The following is a 13,445-nucleotide window of genomic DNA, read 5'->3' as shown; positions in this document are numbered from 1 at the left end:
ATTGAATCTAGGCAGTGGGCACACAAGATTCACAGTAAGTAGAGAAAAAGATTTGGCTGAAATAAAGAATTTAACAGAAGGGATGGAAATAGAGTCTAGGAGATCTTCCAAAATTCAGAGTGAAAGAAAACAAAAGGAAAATATGAGAAGATTAAGACAGAGGACCAATATAAGAAGTCCAAAATTAAGCTAAAAGGAATCTCCATAAAAAAAGAGAAAATGGAAAAATGAAACATTTTTTTTAAAAGAATTGACAATAGACAAAAAGTATTTTGACTGAATGACCCCAGTACAATGAATGAAAAAGACACAATTCCAGACACATTCTCCTGAAATTTCAAGACACTGAAGAAAAAAAAATCCTAAAAATTTTCCAGGGAAGAAGAAAAAAGGCCACCTACCAAAGAACCACAATCAGATTAACATCAGATGTTTCTTTCATCAGTGACTTTGCACACTAGAAGACAATGGAAGTAGTGCCTTCAAAATCAGGGGTGAATCCTATGCTCAATCGAGAAGAGCATAAGTAAAGCATTTCAGACATGCAGTGACTCAGAAGACTTGTCTCTTATAATGCTTTTGGCTGCAAGTAACAGAAAAGCCAACTCAAACCGGCTTACACAATAAGAAAATATATTCTCACATAACTGGAAGCCCAGAGCTGGGGCAGACACCAGGTTCCTCCTGTCCCTCTGCTCCACCAACCTTGGTGAGGAAGTGCTGTCCTCAAGCTTGGTAGTACCTCAGCCTGAGGTTACACCAGAGCTGCCAACAGCACTTTCCTGATTTATATCCAGTGAAGGAAAGAGAGTCTACCCTGAATATACCATCAAAGCTCTTCCCTTCATTCTGAATGGACCAACTGAGATCGTAAGTCCAACCTTGATCAATAACAATTGCCAAGGGAATACAATGTGGGGAATGACTTAAGGATCCATTCTGGTGGTGGTAAGGTAGAAAGGTGAATCATACCAGGGTTTTGATAGGAATTGGTAAAGAAGGAATGGACGTGGGTAAGTAATAACAGTGTCCACTACAGTTTATTGCCCACACACACCATTATCTTAGTAAGTTATTTAAAGGTGTATTCCAGAAAACAAGGAGTAAACCATGTAAAAGACATGGCTTCTGGGGCTCCAACCCAAGAGCTCAGTGAAGGGAAGATCCAGGTGGCAGCTAAGTACAACCTTAGAGAATAAATATCCAGATTGCAGAAGGAGAACAGAGAGTTCTGAGTGGAATCTCTGAGGGGGAAAGGGGAGATGATGACACAAAACTGCAGAAAGAAACAGCATGGCTGGAAAGATTTTACAACAAAATCAGGGAATACTATTAAAAAAGAGCAAAACGCAATCAGAAACAGTGGGAAGACCTGTATAAGAAAGCCAAGGTCTAAATATAAAGCAGGTTAATTCTGGCAAGGATTTTAAGCAGGTGACAGAGTCTAAGAAAAGAGGATCCAATTTACCTTGCTTGGTCACACTCTCCTTTGAGTGGTCTAGCAACTGTGATTGCAGACCTATAAAGGAAATGTCATTCTAGCATTTGTGACTTGACCTCAGGATAAACAATATTTACATATGTGTAACAATGTCAATGACATTGACAGGTTTTCTTTCTTTCTTTTTTTAAAGATTTTATTTAAAAAAAGATTTTATTTTATTCACTCATTCATTCATTCAATTCATTCATTCATGAGAGACACACAGAGAGAGGGAGAAGTACAGGCAGAAGGAAAAGCAGGCTCCCCAGAGGGAGCATGATGCAGGACTTGATCCCTAGGACCCCGGGATCACAACCTGAGCCAAAGGCAGACGCTCAACCACTGAGCCACTCAGGCACTCCGATAGGTTTTCAACTTTAAAATTAACCTATGGCTAACTGGATGTGGTTGTAGGGCAGAACACAAATCTTAACAAATTTAAGAATTGATATGGTCAAGTGTAGCTTTTAGAAGTAAAAGTGGGGAAAAGGTAGGAGAAAAAGCAGGGTCATTCACATCTTCACCTTAACAGAGAAGTGCCATATAGACTAAAGCTGATGTTAATAGTTGAAGTTACAGAGAAAATATGAGTCTCAACATGGGAGGTGATAGACACTAAGACATCCTCTTTCATTTCATGGAGTTCATATAATTCCCCAAAGGCTGGTATAAATCAAGAAAGATGTGTAAGCATGTGACTTAATTTTGAAGGTAACCATCAAAGAAACTGAAAGTAGAACCAGTTAAAAGGTGTCCTATCTGGGTAGTGGAACAGGAAGAGGAAGGGGTAGGCTGCTGTTTTCACCATAACCTGTTTTGAGACAAGTTATATTGTTATCAAGTGGCTGTAATATTTTGATAAAAACTCCAACCCCAAACAACCTAACTCTTCAATAGTTTCCTACTGCTATGACATTAACATAAAAAATCCTCCACCGGGGCACCTGGGTAGCTAAGTTGGTTAAGCATTTGACTCTTGATTGATTCCCGCTCAATGTGGTGAGATCCAGCCCTGTGCTGGGCTCTGTGCTCAGCACAGTCTGCTTGAGATCTTTTCTCTCCTTCTCCCTTTCCCTCTGCTTGAGCATGCTCACACTCTCTCTAAAATCAGTAAAATCTTAAAAAAAAAAGTGCACCTAGCCCATTGACCTGTCTGCCTGCATTACTGCCACCCCCTTCCCCAGCTCTGCTCCAGCCACACAGGGCTTCTTAAGTGCCTCAGACCGCTAAGCTCTCTCATGCGCCAGGCTCGGGGCCTTCACAAAGGCTCTTCTCAGTTAGGAAAGCCCTTCTCCACTCCATCTTGCCCACCTTTTTCACCCTCAATTCTCGGCTTCAACATTGCCTCCTCAGCACAGGTTTCCTTATCCCTTCCAGGTGGGACTGTTCCTCCATTACTCATGATCATAGTAAGCACCCCACCACCACCACTTGTTCTTCAGAGCACTTAACCTACTGAAATTACATAATTATTTGTCAATTACGTGAAGTCTGTCTCTCTCTCCAAACAGAAGTTCTATGATGAAAGGTACCAAAATGTCTCAATCATCCTACAGCCTGCCTACCACAGGGCCTGAAGTACTGTATACACCTAACTCCATCGTGGAATAAATGGTTGGATGACAGCCTGATGAACTGCAGATCCTTCAGCATGGAGCAGCAAGGAATTCAGTACTTAAGCTGAAATGTATTGGCCAGATGAAGTTACTAAATGTGGAACAATACCATCATTTAGAATTGAGTGTCACTTTAACAAATAGTCCTATGAAATGTGTGGTGTTTCATGAGTGTCAGTGAGGAAGCTGCTCAATGTCGCCCAAAGTCCTGCTGCATCCATTGAGGGGTGACTTGTGGCTTGGACTGAGTTCTTAGCATTACAGGTGGTGAGAAGTGGTTGGCTCTGAGGTACATTTTGAATGTAGATTCCCACAGGAGTTGCTGGTAAAGGAAAGAGTAGAATCAAAGGACAACTCATAGAATTCTGGATTGGTAACAGGATGGATACTGATGTTATGTACTGGGATTTAAAAAAAAAACAGCAAGAAAAGCAGATATGAAGGGTGGGGGGGATGCAAGAGAACTGTCTGGGACTTGTTAAGTTTGAAATGTCTGTGAGGAACTCAGGCGGAAATACTGAAGAGCCTACTCAATGTGGGGCTCAAGAGGGAGGCTAGAGATGCAGGCACGGAGTGGAATCATCAGCACATATCCATACCTGTCATTTGGAGCAATGAAAACACATAAACAACGGATATGCCCCTAATTAAATAGGCGCACGGACTTCAATGAAAAGTCATGTGCTCATCAAAAACGCTGGTGTAAAGGGGCACCTGGGTGGCTTAGTCAGTTGAGCATCAACTCTTGATTTCAGCTCTGGTGTCATGATCTCAGGGTTGAGATCAAGCCCCGTGTCGGGCTCTGCACTGTGCACAGGGCCTGCTTAAGATTTTGTTTCTCAGGGACGCCTGGGTGGCTCTGGGGTTAAGAGACTGTCTTCGGCTTGGGGTGTGATCCTGGGGTCCTGGGATTGAGTCCCGCATCCCTCTGCCTCTCTCTCTTTCTCATGAATGAATAAATAAAAAGTAAGAAAAAACAAAGAATCGCCCATAAGTGTGACATCTACAGATAGATGTCTGATTGATGTCATTTATTTATGAGAGAGAGAGAGAGGCAGAGACATAGGCAGAAAGAGAAGCAGGCCCCCTGTGGGGAGCTTGATGTGGGACTCAATCCCATGACCCCAGGATTAAGACCTGAGCCAAAGGCAGACACTCAACTGCTGAGCCATCCAGGCATTCTGTAAAAAAAAAAGTATTCTTAAACAGATTTAGTAGCATTAAACTTTGCACAGATTCTGCAAAACACTAAATGTGTTCATCAAAATATTTGATAGGATATTTTCAAGTAAGCTTTAAATGTTACTTTGTCTCCCTTTATTGCACTCCTGCTCTAGGGCTTTCTTTAGGCTCTTTCCCCACATACTGACTACTCAAGTACTAAACTGCATCAATGTTTGTAGTTGCATGGTATAATGTACACAAGTGTTCTTAGCCTTTTTCTGCCATGGACCCTTTGGGCTCTCTGGAACCCTCCTCAGAAGAATGTTTTGAAATGCATAAAATTAGATGCATAGAAACTGATTAACAACATATGTGGAAATGGGTGCTAGAGGAATATGTGCTTCTTTAGGAAACCATTAAATAACTAGGTCTAATAACTACCCTAGGTGTGAAACATGATGAGGACAAATGATATTTCTGAAATATCTATAACTATAATGTAATAAGAAAGTATCTTTTGGGCACCTGGGTGGCGCAGTCGATTAAGTATCTGCCTTCTCGACTGCCTTCGGCTCAGGTCATGATTCTGGTCCTGATACTCAGCTCCCTGCTGAGCAGGGAGCCTGCTTCTCCCTATCCTGCTTTCCCTGCTTGTGTCCTTTCTCTTTGTGTCAAATAAATAAATAAAATCTAATAAAAAAATAAAGTACAGGAAAATCTAATAAGAATTTTTTTTTAAAAAAAGCATCTTTCATCTCTATTGGTGACAAAGTCACGGTACTCCTAATACTACCATGGTCTGTGGCCTACATTTTTCATTGAAGGAAAACTGATTTTTCAGTGAGAGGTTAGTGAACATCAAGATGAAGTATTTTTCCCATCCAAGGTCACAGAACCCATGGATTTTCAACCATGAGTCAGAATAGAATCCTTGGTCTAGGAAGATACAGACCAAAGAGTAACAGCAGTTTTCTCCATGTGGTACAGTTTCCAGAGTGATTTCCATATGCATTTTCAAAATTTTCTGCAATGATGCTTTATAATTAAAAAATAGGGATCCCTGGGTGGCGCAGCGGTTTGGCACCTGCCTTTGGCCCAGGGCGCGATCCTGGAGACTGGGGATCGAATCCCATGTCGGGCTCCCGGTGCATGGAGTCTGCTTCTCCCTCTGCCTGTGTCTCTGCCTCTCTCTCTCTCTCTGTGTGACTATCATAAATACATAAAAAAATTAAAAATAAATAAAATAAAAAATAAAAAATAAATAGCTTAACAAATACATTTTTCTTTGTCTTAATCTAGAAGAGTATCTAAGAAATTTTAGACAGTTGCTTATAAGCTACATTTTTTATAGGGTGACCACTTAAAAAAAGACTTTCAACTTTCCCTAACTCCTTAAGTATTATGACAACTTTAATCATTTCTATGTTCTTATGAGCCTAGAAAAAAATTCACTAGAATTATTCTGGAGTTAAGCAGAACAAAAAGACAAACTGTCACAACTGCAGACATTTGTTTTTTTTGTTGTTGTTGTTTTTGTTTTTTTGGCCAAGTATAATTCCAAAAACAGCTGAAAATATTAGAGCAAATTAATACTTTATATGGACTGATACCTTCTGCTGTTTAAAAAACACAGAAACACACAAATTCATATTTTTTAAAATATATTCTTAAATATGTATAGACTCATTTAAAATACAACTCATCAAAGTAACATCAAAACGTAAGTACTGCTAAAAGTCCCCCAAAAAACAAAATACTTTAATATTTTCAAAAATAATCCAGATGTAGGGGCGCCTGGATGGCTCAGTCAGTTAAGAGTCTACCTTCAGCTCGGGTCATGATCCCAGGGTCCTCAGATCAGGCCCCATATCGGGCCCCACGTCAGGCTCCCTGCTCAGTGGTGAGCCTGCTTCTCCCTCTCCCTCTGCCACTTCTGCTTATTTATGCTCTCTCTCTCTCTCAAATAAAATATTAAAAAAAAATCAATCCACACGTAGAAAGTCAGCTAGTGCTTAAAAGTGCTCAAGTTCGTGTTTTAGCAGCAATGTGGAATGTTGCAAAGAAGATGGGAACAAAGGGAAATGTGCAAATCTCAGAAGCCTTCTTTGCTTTCTTTCAAACCTAAAAATAAAACCTTTGGACTGCCCTATTAATAAATCTAGAAAATGGATGCCTTTTTTTGTAGAAAGCTTTCACAAACAAAGAAATAAAAATATCTTTTTGGTTAATAGGACCAAAAGATGTAAACATAAACCAGATGTCAATCCCCATTTCTCTAAATTCCATTCTCCCTCTGGGCTCTGGTGGGGCTTCTGTTGTAAAGATGTTTCTACAGCACAGGGAGACATGTTGAATGAAGGTCTGTACGGAGCAATACAGAATAAGCTCAAAAGCCAAGTACTGAGTGAAAAGAACAAGTTATAGAATGTCAGAGTAGGAAACCCTCCTGCATATTTGTAAAAACAAGTTTTGAATGTTATATATTATCATGTGTAACACAGCATAAAGCTTGCATGGAGAGTATCCCCATTACCTTTGGAGGACTGGCTACCTCAGGGAGGCAGGGCAAGCAAGTGCAACCACGGCCTGGGATTTTACTGAAGCCGTCACACTGGAGTTTCATAGAAGGAGAATGATGTGAATAGGGTAAAATGCTAATATTTCTGAAGTCCAAGTAGAAAGCGCCTGAGTTGCTAACACAAGAGCAGAGCGAAGAGGCTTGGGAGGAAGACAGCAAGGAGGACTGCGGGAAGGCAATACCTCAAAGGCAGAAGCATCAGGATGCCCTAAGGGAGGGCAGAGAAGTAGGTAGGTACAAAGAGGCAAAGAGGGCTCTGATCCAACTTCCTGGGCCCAGGCTTGTGGGGATTACAGTGGTGCCATCCATGGTGGCTCATCAGGGTGGACCTGGTCCTTGACAAGAGAGTGAGCTTGCTTATGTACTGCTTCCTTCACCATGAAAGTCTTGGTAAAAATAAATAAATAAAAATCAAAAGAACTAAGCAGTGAGTTTGGCATCAGAGGTGACTCTCACACCACCCAAGCTCCTGCCCACCCCTCAGTATCAAGTATAAGAGAATGAGGTGTGTTGGAGAAGGGGAAGCCCTCTCCTCATGGGTCTTCTGGGGCAGAAGTGGAGGGAAGGAAGGTTCCATAAAGAGACCTGGAGTGGGAGCCCTGGGGACCTGATGGGTGGGTGGGAACTCAGTTCAGGGGCAGAGGGCCTCTGGAGTAGTATGGGATGGAAAGGGGACAGGATGGACAGCCACAACTCCTCTCATTGCCTCCGGGGCTCAGGAACATTTCAGAATGTGATACAATGTGTAAGGAAAGCAGAACCTATCTGGCACAGTGGGTGTGGTGTGTCTGATTTCCTACCAGCACTCTCTGTAAACAAAATTGCTCCTAGCCCTCAGGCCTGGCTTGCTGCACCTGTCCCATCTCCACACTCCAGATTCCTCAGACCCAGCCCATTAGTTCTCTCTTGTCTGAGCCTCCATACATGCTGGTCTCTTCCCCACTCATATCTTCTCCTGGACTAGCTAATGTTGCCTTATCGTTCAAGTCCTGGAGATCACTTTTCAAAGAAGTCTCTTCCCTGACCTCACTACCAAGTCTAGATGGGACCCCTCTAACATTTATGTGCACCTTCAGTGGTCGGTACTCTTCCATCATAACATTTGGCCCCTTGTAAAGTAATAGTCTGTTTGCCTATCTGTGTCTTCCTTTATGCCTGAAGATAGCTGAGGGGAATTTGTAGCATCTAGTACAGTAAATGACACAGAATATACACTCAATTGGTATATGGTAAATTAATGAAGTATTGCTCTATCAAGAGGACAAGAATCAAAGAGAAATGAAGCAACAGCAATCTAGTCCCAAATACTTCCAGGATATTCCTTAAGCATATTACAATACAGGGACGTCTGGGTGGCTCAGCGGTTGAGCATCTGCCTTCAGCTCAGGGCGTGGTCCCAGGGTTCTGGGATCGAGTTCCGCATCTCCCTCTGCATATGTCTCTGCCTCTCTTTCCATGTCTCTCATAGATAAATAAATAACATCTTTTAAAAAGCATATTAAAATGCAAATAAGATAGAAGGTCCAGCAGCTTCAGGAGACTCTTCAACTTTGAGTCCCAAGGAGCCAGTGCAACTTAGTACCGAAATAAAAATGCTCCATTTTCTTCAAAGTTCACAGATGAGAACTGGCTGAAGTTCTCCTTGTCAAGTAAAGGGTCCTGCCTCGCAGGCTCTACTCACATGAGGTCACATCTGATGAAATGGAAGCTTCTGAAGTTTTGTCTCTAATGCTAACTGCTAAAAATTATTTCTTCCTAGCCTAATTAATTAACGGCTCTCTAGTCTCTACAAATAGCACCACAGCCATAAATTTTTGTGCTCACCTACTCATACATAGTCTTTTCTTTAAAACTATGCAATTAAAAGGCCACCTTTGATTTAGCAATATCTAAGTTTAAAATGCAGATACACTTTGACCCAGGCAAGTCCGACGTCTAGAAATCTCTTCTAAACCCTTAAAAGAATGGTATTAGCTCTATAGAAACTGATAAAACAGCACATTTTGGAAATGTACGTGGTATTTTACCATTTGTGTCAAAACAAACACACACCCTTGTTTGTATGTATATACGCACACAAAATATATAAACACAATTCTAAAATAGATAATATGAGGTATCTAGAACAATTTCTTTTTTCCTTTTTTTTTAAGAATAGTTAATTTCATAGAAACAGAAAGGAGAAGAGTAGTTGCTGGGGGAGGGGGAATAGGGAGTTAGGGTTTAGTGGAGATGGTTCCAGTTTTGCAAGATGAAAAGGGTTATGGAAACACATAATGGAGACAGTTGCACAAGAATGCCCTTAATGTCACAAAAGTATACATTTAAAAATGGATAAAATGCTAATTTTATGTTATGTATATTTTACCACAATTTAAAAAATTACACGCAGGCACATGTACATACACACACATACATCATACACACACACCTAGATTAGTAAGAAACTGGTAATGAGAGAGAAATGGATATTTGGGGACAAGGTGGCAAGGAGCTCTTTAACCATATAACCTCTTATACAACCTTTTTCATTCTGTACTATATACCTATTTTTAAAAATTCATTTAAAAAACCCCAGCCTTATATAAGAAGGTTTTTCCTTAATCATAAGTCATTTATATCCCTTCTCTAAGTAAAAAATATTTTTCGATTCAAATCAGGATTCCACTTCAGTTTTAAGGTTATTTATTAGATTTAAATGATGCAAGTTGCAAAAAAATTACTTTTTCCCTCAGAATATAATCACCAAAAGCCTGTCTTTATTTTTATGAGCTATTATAGAAATGCTTCAAAATCATCATAGAAGTAAATTACCATTTTTATCAGTACACAACTTTTATTCCATCACAACTGAGCTAGCTGAATATAGAACTGTTTTAACAGCAAAAAGCCCTCATCATAATTCAAGACAAAAATCAGCTTGCAATTACATGAGTTAGGAAACAAACGATGCTTATGTTGCAGTCTACCCTAAGCTCTCACTTCTGTGTTAGAATTTAACACACACACACACACACACACACACCCCTCTGGATTCCTCCTAGTTTATCCAAAACCTACTTTGTGAAGATCCACTATTTTCTTGAGTCTTCTGGAATGAGCACTGTAGCTGCTGCCACTGGCACTGCAACCTCTGTAGCCCTGCCCCAAGTCAAGGAGAAGGCAGCATTTGCAGGGCCCAACATTGGCCCTGCCTTGAATCAGGGGCTCAAGGACTTGTTGGGTGAATGAAGAGATGGTTATATGCTGACCAGCTTGCCATCAAGTCTCACAAAGAAAAACTTCAGAAAGAAAAAAGAAGAGATGCTTTGCTTACTTGAAGTCAACATTATGATAAAGGTGAAGACCAGATGACTGAATCACCAAATGGCTATGACACAACTGGCTAAATGGGCTCTAGACCTCATCCCTACTCAAAGTTCAATACAAAAACAGGCATTATAACCATATGAAAAACACAGGACAACTTACCTATAAGATTCTTTTGTATATATCAATATAGTACATCAAGTTTTTTTAGGAAGAAAAACATATAGATGAATATTAACATGTTCTTAAAGTAGGAAAGGACTTTCTAAGTATAAAAGCCAAAGAAAAAAATAATAACAGAAATCTCATACATCAAAAAGAGAGGCAGAATCAAAATTATATGATAAGGTAGGAAAAACATCTGCATGATGACAAAGAATATCCTTAATACATTATAAGTTCTTACAAATCAACTTAAAAAAATATCCTGATGGAAGAATGAATGCAGGACATCAACAGGCAAGCAATTCACAAAGACCAAATACAAACGGCTGATGATTACTGAGGTCCAGCCTCAGTAATAACCCAAGGAGCACAAACTGAAAAGATGGGCATCCAATTCTGGAGGGTATGGGAAGTGCCACTTTCTCAGACTGTTGTGGGAACTGAGACATTTTGGAAGGCGATGTGGTGGTACCCATCAGCAATTCCAGGTTTAGACAGCTGTTCTTCAAAAAGACTGGCACGTGAGGAAATTCAATCCAGTAGCATCTTTTAATAGTGAACCACTGGGAAAGCCAATAGGGGGACAATGCATGACAATAAGTCAGCACCAGATCACATTGCCGTTTAACAGAAATGAGGCAGAGAAAAACACATGACATGGACAGATGCAGATTATGTGTAATACCATCCTTGGTTTGTTAAAAACACAAAAAATGCATATTTGTATAGTCTGAGAAGATTCAGAAGTATCTACATTAATAGTGGTTGCTCTGGGTGGGCAGTGAGGACAGAGAGTAATGGGGAGCTTTCACCTTTTTACATGGTATACTTTAAAATGGTTTGTTTTCTATAAAAGCATGCATTATTTTTATTTTTATAATTCCTTAAAAAAAGAAGAGTAAGATATCCAACACTTATTTACTAAAGACAGGTCCTGTCCTTGGAGAATTCCCCTCAATGCTCCTTGAAGCTCAAATGGCTGGGTCTTTTCCACTCATAAGTAATAGATACGTTTTTAAACATCTCTTCCTTTCTACATTTCTTAGAAGAAACTATGTAGAGTGACCACTGCCTGTTTTATAAAATCCATTCATTATCTGAGAAAAAGACTATTAAAAACATAAACCACCCCCAGGCCTAACATCTACCAGAAGAAACCCATTCACTACCCATATTACATTTAGTCCACACAATTTCTGAGACAATGCACAAAGCACCAGCCACACAACTCCCACCAGCATAAATACGTGGTGTACAAAGAACGTCCTGTCAGCAGGGCCCAGAGTACACCCCGCAGCAATAAAGGAGAAATGACAATTTGAGTCACAGGATCAGGACTGGAACCAAATTTGGGACTCGGAGGCAGTGCAGTGCTCTTCACTTCCTTCCACACCTTCTCTTCTCCTTTCCCCAAACCCTGCCCCTCACATAGTCCCCTAACAGGCTATGTCATGGATGTCCACAAAGCTTTAGACCGAGGTCTCAGGAACCACCAGAGAGACACAACAAAGTGCTACTTGCGGGTCTCCGCTGGAATCGCAATGGCAGCATAAGTGTCAACTCACATTTTTTCTTAGGAAGAGGACTGAGAAAATTCAAGGAGTATGTTCCGCCTTACCACATGAAATGTTTGAAATCCAGGTGTCAAAACATCAAATGTGGAATGACCACTGATTTTAAAAAAGCTTGAGATATTGAGCCTGACTGTTGAGAAATTAGGGAACCACTCATTTTTACAAAATTAAAGTCCACACAATGGCAGCAAAGTAGCCAAAAGTGTGGCTTATAGAGCACCTGAGTGTCAGACCTCATATGGCTCGGATCCTCAGCTTTTCGAAAGGCATCCATTCTGCTCTAGAGTCAGATCTGTGTCTGGGTGCTCTCTGTACTTCCCATGGGAGGAGAGTAGCAAGCACAGCCATCAGCCATGGGCTCAGCTGTTCTGAGACAGCTTTCAGGAGGCCATCCTTCTAGGGGACCACACACCAGTTCCCATATCTGAAAATGTCTTACCACTGCTCACTAACATTGACCAGGAAGTCATTTACCCAAAACCAAAGCAAACAGAGCACCATGCTGAAGACCGCTAGGCAACAGCAGCAGTGGCAGGTGAAGAGCTCAGTCAAAGCGGCTCTCAGCTCAGCTGACCTGCTTCAAGGTGAACTGAAGTTGCAGATCACCAGTTCCGGCTCTAATCTGACGCCCGCCCCCAGATCACGCTGTGGCTACCAAGTAACCCTACCCAAACTGACCTTTCAGGGCTCAGGGAAGTGACTTTTTTTTATTATATGGCACAGTTTGGCACAGTTATATCTTTAGTCTTTGGGGTACTTTTATACTGTCCAAGAGTAGTACATCTTGTTTTTTTTTTCCTTTTTTTTTTTTTTTAAAAACAGATGGCCAAACCAGGACATATACTAAAAAAAAAAAAAGGAAGGTTACTTACCTGAGCCCTAACATTCCAGCTACCATGGAATCCTGTTGGAGCTGGTCTACAGAAGCAAGATGTATTCTGGGGAGTCACATGTCACATCAAAGCAGGAACTGGTGAGTCTGTATTTTTATGGAGCCTAAAACAAAGAAAATCGTAAGTTGAAAGCCCCCATTGTGCTGCACGACCTTTTTCCCAGGGCTATTTGGGACATTTTGAAGATAAACATATAGACAAAGTGCTATGCTATTTCCCAGCTTACCTAATAGAAACGAAGGATAAACCACAAATTACTAGCACATAACACACAATACTAAAATAAAGATTCATGTGTGTTAGAATCGACACTATCACAAGTCTTGACACCTCTGAGGGACACTTTGACACTATAAAGCAACTGTTAGTGGTAAGTATTTCCTGCACTATGTCATACAGAAATACTCAGGGAGAGAATACATGTTCAAGAGAACATGTGACATCAAAATGTCATCCCAAAAAGAACACGTGAAATCCAGAGGCAAAGTCTCCCTTCTTTTTCAAGCAGCTGAATTTGAGATGAGCTGCTGTAACATCACTCAAAGGAGCTTTAACCCTGAGAGAGAGGGGGGAAAAAGCAGCACCAACAGAAACCAAATGCCCTGGGGGATCCAAAGCCCTCCTCCAATACATGCAAGTCTGTTTCAGAGCAATCACTTTTAA

The 13,445-nt window shown here is 40.8% G+C and overlaps 1 protein-coding gene across 3 annotated transcripts in view; it reads right to left on the bottom strand.

The window, feature by feature from the left end:
- The window catches only part of MECP2 (methyl-CpG binding protein 2), a 63,086-nt gene extending 50,201 nt beyond the window's left edge, over nucleotides 1-12,885 (bottom strand). For all 3 annotated transcript variants that reach the window (XM_077887743.1, XM_077887742.1, XM_077887744.1), the window contains exon 1: nucleotides 12,762-12,885. The gene's annotated coding sequence lies outside the window, so the exon portion shown is untranslated. The remainder of the gene's footprint in view (nucleotides 1-12,761) is intronic.
- Between the last annotated feature and the right edge of the window lie 560 nt (nucleotides 12,886-13,445).

Source organism: Canis aureus, chromosome X (genome assembly GCF_053574225.1).
Source record: "Canis aureus isolate CA01 chromosome X, VMU_Caureus_v.1.0, whole genome shotgun sequence".
NCBI lineage: Eukaryota > Metazoa > Chordata > Mammalia > Carnivora > Canidae > Canis > Canis aureus.
This window is presented reverse-complemented; position numbering and strand designations above follow the sequence as displayed.